Source organism: Bos indicus, chromosome 23, assembly GCF_029378745.1.
Source record: "Bos indicus isolate NIAB-ARS_2022 breed Sahiwal x Tharparkar chromosome 23, NIAB-ARS_B.indTharparkar_mat_pri_1.0, whole genome shotgun sequence".
Classification (NCBI taxonomy): Eukaryota; Metazoa; Chordata; class Mammalia; order Artiodactyla; family Bovidae; genus Bos; species Bos indicus.
Window position 1 is genome coordinate 16,845,255 of NC_091782.1, and position 8,026 is coordinate 16,853,280.

At 52.9% G+C, this 8,026-nt stretch overlaps 1 long non-coding RNA gene across 1 annotated transcript; it reads right to left on the reverse strand.

Annotated features, from left to right (window-relative positions):
- Nucleotides 1–439: 439 nt before the first annotated feature.
- Nucleotides 440–8,026, reverse strand: LOC109576920 (uncharacterized). Its single transcript, XR_011563308.1, has 2 exons — nt 7,591–8,026; nt 440–768 (listed from the first exon to the last, which is right to left on the reverse strand). It is a non-coding gene; the product is annotated as an uncharacterized lncRNA (long non-coding RNA).

Sequence of the window (8,026 nt, forward strand, 5' to 3'; positions counted from 1 at the left end):
GAAATGCCATGGACGGAGGAGCCTGGCAGGCTACAGTCCAAGGGGTTGCAAAGAATCAGACGGGACTGAAGCGACTTAGCATGCACACCTGACCTGTGCTGTACTAGGCTCTGAAAAGGTCCCCTAAATGGGCAGCAGCGCCCCTCCAGAGAGAGCTGGAGGGGCCTCAGGCACAACAAAGCACTGACATGTGGAAGGCGAATTAATATCCAAGTTCCCCATCACCAGCATCCCCAGACCCCTTCAGAGGGGCCACGCCCTGACCCTGGTCTCCATCCGCCCCAAGGGAGGACGGCAGAAACAGCCAAGACCTTCCGGATCCAGCATCCGTGCCTCGCTGGAACTTCTTGCCACCCCAGGGAGACCCCGAGAGAGTTGGGGAGTCACTCACCCACGACAAACAGTTAAAAGGAAGAAAGCAGGTCTGGCGATATCAATGCACTTTGATAACAATAAACTCTGCTTTTAATTTATGCTAATGTGTAGGGCTGTGGTGACAGTAAGAACTAAATTACAGAGTGGCTTTCGAGCTGGTAATTATCCCTCCATTTTTCGCTGCTCTGGAAGATGGACACACAATTATGCTCTCTTGCTGTATATTAATACAGATTCTTGACATCTTCAGCAGACCTGGAGCTGTCATCGAGCTTTTTGTCTCCTTTAATTGAAAATTAATGGTTACTGGGTTGCCACGGAAACAGAGGCCACGGACGCCAATGGTGCTCACGTCTCACCAAGGGACTGGCGGCGTCAGGAGTCCGGAATGACCTTGAAAGTTAAAAGAAAAAAAAAAAAAACTTAAAAAAGAAGGGGAGAGGAGGGGAAATGAGGACAGGAGGGTGGGAGAGTGTGTCGGAGCTGAAAGAGAGAAGAGAAAAAGGGGGAAGAGAAAGGAAAAGAAGGGGGGGCGGAAAAGACAGAAGAGAGCCCTGCGGGAGGGCATGGATGCTTGAGGGGGAGATTAAATTAGTAAGTTTTACCTCTCATTTTTGTCCCTTACCTCTCAACCATGTTAAAGACCCATTGAAAAATGAGGAGCTGGGTCTCAGCTCCAAAAACCCCTGATTCTACAAATCTGTCTAAGGAAGAATGACAGCATCCACCCAGAGCCCCTGGGGGAGGAAGAGACCAAGCTCCTTGGTACCATGGGAGGCAGGCAGCGGGCAGAGCAGGGGGCAGGGCTGAGGGTGCCCTGTGGGCACTTCCCAGGGCCTAGGGGCTGTGCTGTCAGAAAGGGTTGGGGGGACAGAGAAGGGGCTGCTTCAGGGGGAGCCCAGCGAACTGCCACAACAGGAATGAGCAGGTGAAAGGGCTCTGTCGGCTAGGCCTTCAGCCCGAAGACATAACAAAAGGACTCAAATGAGTCAGAGGTGGGGATGGTGGTGCAGCGGGGAGGGTCCTGGCAGGGGGAGGCCATGGAAGCTTTGCCCAGGAAAAAATAAGAGATAAAGGGAAGCAGTTCAGCAAGCCTCTGGGATGGTGGTAGCTCTGGGCTTGGAAATGGTTTTTTTTTTCCCCTAGAAGTTGGCAGACCCAACAGAGGGCACTGGGGACCCCTGAGTGTCCTAGCAGGGAAGGCGGGTTTCTTCTTGATCAGCCCATCATCCTAAGTCTTCAGTCTGGAGCACAAGCCCCAGAAAATGCAATTCAACAATTACTAGAGGTCTGCAGAGAACCAGGAGCCAAGCTCTTGCTTCGGATGCAGGGCCGGCCCTGGAAAATCTCACACTCGGGGCTGGGGTAGACAGACAAATAAACAACCATAAAGTTAGCTGCCCCTTCAAAGATTTTCTCTACAGCGATGTTTGTCACAGCACTGCTTATAACAGCAAAAATCTAGCAACATTCTGGATGCCCAGCAATTGAGGACTGATAAAAGCCTTACAACACACTCAGAAGATGGGGCACTGTGCAGTCATTTTATTTTTTATTTTATTTTTTTTGACGTGGACTGTTTTAAAAAGTCTTTATTGAATTTGTTACAACATTGCTTCCGTTTTATGTTTTGGATTTTTGGCCACGAGGCATGGGTGGCTCAGACGGTAAAGAATCTGACTGCATTGTGGGAGTCCTGAGTTCGATCCCTGAGTCCACAAGATCCCCTGGAGAAGAGAATAGCAACCCACTCCAGTTTTCTTGCTTGGAGATTTCCATGGGCAGAGGGGCCTGGAGGCCTACAATCAATGGGGTTGCAAAGAGTCGGACATGACTGAGCGACTGAGTCGGACATGACTAACACAACACGTGGGATCTTGGCTCCCTGACTGAGGATTAAACCCACATCCTTGCACTGGAAGGAGAAGTCTTAACCACTGGGCCATCAGGAAGTCCTCCTGTGCAGCCATTTTAAATGATGCTGGAGGAGAATATTTAATGATCTGGAGGAAAAGTTCTTGATGTTTTATTTAATGAAGAAACTAGTTTTATGAAACTGTATTCATTATTCCATGACGCTGTTTCTACATTTTTTGAGCTATAGGTACATCCAGTGTGTTGTTGTTGCTGTTATTTAGTCCCTAAGTCATGTCGACTCTTTGAGACCTCATGGACTGCAGCACACCAGGCTCCCCTGTCCTTCACCATCTCCTGGAGTCTGCTCACATTCAAGTCCACTGAGTCAGTGATACCATCTCGTCCTCTGCCATCCCCTTCTCCTTTTCCCTTCAGTCTTTCCCAGCATCAAGATCTTTTCCAATGAGTCAACTCTTTGCATCAAGTAGCCAAAGTATTAGAGCTTCAGCTTTAGCTCTTTTTCTACGCTTTTCTGCATTTTCCAAATTTCCTACAATAAATCTACACATAAATTGTATTGACAGGTTTCTTTAAAAGAAGCTTTTGAAATTAGCTTCTCCAGAAACCAGTCCCCTAGAGATACAGTCCCCAGCTCAGGGTGCCCCACCCGCCCCCCACCCCTACAGAGACCAGGCCCCCTGGCCCAGTGCTTCCCCCGAAGCACTCACAGGCAGCGGATCCTTTCCTCAATTACTGGAACCCACCCCGGGCTCTCACTCCCACCCAGACCCTTCTCTACTTCCAGCCTGCAGTCAGGGTGCCCAGAGATGGGGTGAGGGGCTGAGGAACCCCAAGAGGAGCTTCAGTGTGGTTCAGGGTGAGCAGGCCCTGTAGTGGCTGTCTCCGAGGAAGCCAAGAACGAGCTCGCCTCTGTTTCTGTGTGAATCTTTCCGCTATGTCACAGACCAGGCAACGAAGGCCCAGAGAAGCTGCCTGACCTGCTCCAAACAGCTGGTCAGTGGCAAAGCTGGAATCCAACCCCAGAGACCATCTGCCTCCACTTTTGTAGTCTTAGAGTGTTGTCTTTTGCCTCATCAGGTCCAGAGAATGCAGGTGCCACTGGAAGCTTCTCTGAATGGCTTGGATTTCTGGATCAAGCCCCAATCTTGGAAGGTCACAATGATCAACAGCATCTTTTCATGGCCTTTGCACCCCAGGCTCATCCTTGGCAAGACTAGGAGACAGTAGTCATGTTAGCCCTAGTTAGAGCTAGAACCCTGGAGAAAGGATGGCCCCAGAAAGACTGAAGTTCCAAGAAAATGAATACTTGTTCCTCTCCCCAGACACATCCTTAAATCTCCGCCCCTCTCAGGCCCTCCACTCTCCAGGCAAACAAGGGGCTTTGTCTCTCACCCCCCAATTCACTCTTTCGTTCCGACCCTGTCAAGCCTCCGCTTCCAAAGTCAGACTCCAAACACCCTTTCTCTCAGAAGCTTTCGGGTGATCCACTGTGGATTCCCACTCTTATTCCTTCCCTCTGCTTCACGATAAATGCAACCGCCCTCAGCGTACCCATCACCTGTGTCCCGCCCTATCCCAGGCACTGCTGTTGTGCTCACTCCCTTCATCTTAACAGCCTCAGGAGGGGGCGCTACCATTTTCCCCCCACGGAGGCGTAGAGAGTTCAGTAGATAGTCACACAGCAAGTCAGCAGCAGAGCCAGAATTCAAACCCATGCAGCGTGAGACCAGAGGCCATGCTTTTAGCTGCCCGCCAGGGACGATGCGTCCGGGGCTCCATCAGCTGCTACTGACGCTCTGCTGCCCACCTGGCTGGGCTCTTGTGACATTTCAGTGTGGAGGCAGGTCAGAGTGAAGGCCCTTCTGCCGCGAGCTTGCATTTGTGGGCAGGTGGAAACGGGCTTGTCCCCTTTCTGCACCTGCCTCGTTGGCTGGGAGCCTCTCTCAGAGCAAGAACAGCTCTATCGTCATGAATCCTGCCATCGGGACAGGCTCTGAACATGGGGGACAGTTAACAGGGGAGGTGATCGTTGCCCCATGGCCAACTGGGGACAGTCGGGGGGGAAGGGTCCCAAACGAGGACCACCGTGCCACTGCCTGTCCTTCACCGAGTCCTGAGGACCAGAGGAGAACCCATCGCTTTCCATCCCTGGCCTGCCCGTCTCCACCTCACCCCTGTCCTTCCCCCTACTTCCCTGCCTCACCCTTGCCCACATCCCTCTCCGCCCACTTTCCCAGAGAACAAACAAGAAGACAAACCCAGCAGCCTGGGAGGAGGCTGCGGTGGCAGCAACAAGGGGAGCAGGGAACTCGCGTTCGTCTCCCTGGCTTCCCTGATCCCGACCTTAATCCCCGCTCAGCATCCTGTCAGCCAGGTTGTTCTCAAACTGACATTGCTGCAGGCGCCTTCTCGGCAGCCTTTCCTCAGATCTGCCTCCTCCAGGGACTTCTAAAGAGGAGCCCGAGGTTTCTCTGTTACAGCCGGCTTCACTCGCTGCCCTCAAGCAAAGCCCAGGCTCCCAGGGGGCCACCAGGAGAGGGGAATGCGGCGGGCGGTGGGGGGGGGGGGCAGTGCCAGGCCTGATGTTTCATAGGAAGAGGGGGGACGGAGGCGGGCAGCGGTTTCCAGAGTGAGGGTCAGACCTGGGGCAGGAGCCCAACTAGGGGCTGTCCATCTCCTCAAAGCCTTGCTCAGGTGTGTGGACCTGAGAGACAGAGGGAAACCGAGGCTTGGGCCCTCAGGGAGTTCAGGATGGTGCTCGTTCTGGCTGCAGAGAAAGCAGAGGGGTCTGCAATTCTCTGAGTCTGCCTCGCGATCACCGCTCAGGGTGGGTTTGGAGAAAGGGGTGACTGGAGACTGTGCTGATTGTATATGAAAGAAGACTCACATACACATGTGGATCGGTGGACTTCCAGAACACATCCTGGGTGCTGCGCTGGGTGCTGGACGCAGGGAGAGAAACGGGAATGGCAGCCTGGCGACAGGGATGAAGCGTCTGGATCCCAATCCAGCCCTGTCACGTATGGGCTGTGCGGCCTCAGGACAATTACTTGACTTTTCTGAGCCCCGTTATTCTCATCTCTAAGGATAGCGGGTGATTATGTTAAAAACTTTCTTGCAAGACCGATGTGAAGCTTAGAGACAAGGTGTGCAGAGCATGTAATGTTTAGGATGATTTTTACTATACGTGTCACCACCCACAGGGGACGTAAGAAACCAGAGGTTTCTTCATGAAAGGGGCCCTGAATGCAGGGGAGGTACCTGAGAGTATGTGTGTGTACAGGTGAATGTTTGCGGGCAGGACCCACCATACCTGGAGAAACTAAGCTAAGCTTGCAGTGGGAGGGGAAGCAAACGACAGAGGGTGAGATGGCTGGATGGCATCACCGATTCGATGGACACGAGTTTGAGTAAACTCCGGGAGTCGGTGATGGACAGGGAGGCCTGTCGCGCTGCAGTGCATGGGGTCACAAAGATTCAGACACGACTGAGAGACTGAACGGAACTGAACTGCAGCCTAAACAAACACCCAGGGTGGGGCCTCTGGTCAGCCCTGCCCCTCCCCTACACTGTTGATCTCCAGGTTGTGACACATCCATCCTGCCAAGGGGAAAAGGATGCTGGGGTCTCCTGGAAACCTAGGTAGGGGATGCTCCTGGAGCCCCCTTCATGTGGCACCTCTCTCCTGGGACCCTCTCAGAGCCGTGAGTGCTCCTAGGGCAAAAAACCAGAGACCCCGGGTGCTCAGCCTCTTGTCTTGGGCATTTGCCTGCAGTCAGAGAGCTCTGAGGCCAGGAGCTCTTAAACCACTGGACCACCAGGGAATCCTATAAAGTACTTAGAACAGTGCCTGGCATGTAGTATGAGCTTAAAGATGTGCTAATCGCTCAGCTGATACAAAAAGTTTGGACTCAGGGTGAGGTGGGTGTGCCTGTACAAGAATTAGCTGGTAATAAGAATAAAATGTTGACAGCGTTTCAGGCTCCAGAAGTAGGTATGGATGTCCCAAAGTTAGAGAAGACAGATCCAAATTCCATATAATTCAGCCTGGTGCCTGAGTGTACCAAGCTCATTTCCCTTCCTTCCATTCCTCTACCCTCCCTCCCTTCCCCTCTCCCTTCTTTCCAACCAAATCAATTTCATTATTCTTCTGACCGATTCATTGCCGTTCTTTTGGGAAAGTCAGATTTTCTCCCGACTGTAAAGCTTCCTTCTCATTGGGGGAGGGGGCTGGGGGGTGCCTCCTGAGCCCACCGAGGATGCTACTGTCTCCAAGCCTCTGGGAAACCACCCATCTCAGAATTCCCAGGACCTTGTCAGCCATGTCGATTCCTGGACACTCTCCACCTTCTGAACTAACACCCAGGGGTGAGGCTGGGCATCAGCGTTGAATTAACTCTCTTGGGATCCTGACACCCAGTAAATTTGAAAACCACCTCTATCACGCTTTTTCTCTTTTTCACTGAGTCCTCACTGTGTGTTCTTATGCTTGTCAGACACCCGTTCAAAAATCTTTGTCTTGGGAATGTGGCCTCTTCTCCCCATAGCCAGGAGATTCCCTGTGGAGCAGTCCCCCAAAACATCCCTGAGGCCAGTAGGTAGGACTGATCCCATGTCATCTGTGTACGTACACACACACACACACACACACACACACACACACACTCGCATGCACACACCAAGTCTGCTGGAGTTGGGGATTCTCAGCCCATCTTCCAAGGAGATCCTGCATTCCTCAGAGGTCAGTACCTTCTGGGGTTCCCCCAACAAGTGGTCTGGGACCACCACCCCCCGCCAATGAGGCTCCATGTCAAATAAGGCATGGGCTCCCTGCCCTGGCAAAAGAGACAGGATGCAAGGGGGCAGGTTGTCTTTAAACTTCCCAAAGCCCTCTCTGCACTGGAGGGTCAGGAAGGAGGACCACTTCCTGCTGCTGCTTCTCTCCCCAGAGCATCTCTCAAAGGATGCCCGCCTTGGTCCTGGGGGAAGAATGGGGAGGCAGCCCACACTCAGACCTCTGACAGCTCACATCCACTACCTTCCAAGCCCCCACAGCCTGGTAAACACTCCCACATGCCTTAGTGTGTCTTAAGTGGACGAGAACTCTTCCCAGGGAGGTGCCCTGGGAGAGGGGAGATGGTGGCTGGGGTGAGTTTGAAGTCCTGGCTCTTCACAACCAGGTGAGCCAGTCGGTCCCTCTAGGTTCCCATTCCTCAATCTCTCTCACCCGGGAAGGAGCCGCTGAAAGTGACGAAGCCTCAGATAGACCGTGGACACGAAAGGGCTAAGTGGACACAGGGCATGGATCTATGATCCGTGTTTTAAAACGTTACTTACTTGGCTGCGCCGAGTGTCGGTTGCGGCGCGTAGGATCCTCAGTTGCGGCGCTTGGACTCTCTGGTTGTGGTGCTTGGGCTCAGCAGTTGCTGCACTCAGGCTTAGCTGCTCCAAGGCAGGTGGGATCTTAGTCCCCAAATCAGGGATCGAACCCACGTCCCCTGCACTGCAAGGCAGATTCTCAACCACTGGACCACCAAGGAAGTCCCTATTATTGATATCTAACAGAAAGGATTCTTGTGTACCCTCCTCCCTAACAGGTGCAGGCTACCTGGGAACCCCCGTCACACCTACTCCTTTCTGGGAGTCCTAGCCTCAAGCTGTGTGGCTCTTAAACCCATCTGTTTGAGGGGTTTCACAGGCAGCTGGGAGGGGCCCCCAACCACCCTACCTCCTTGCAAATCAGTGGAATCAGAAAACCCAGTTCTGAGGCAGC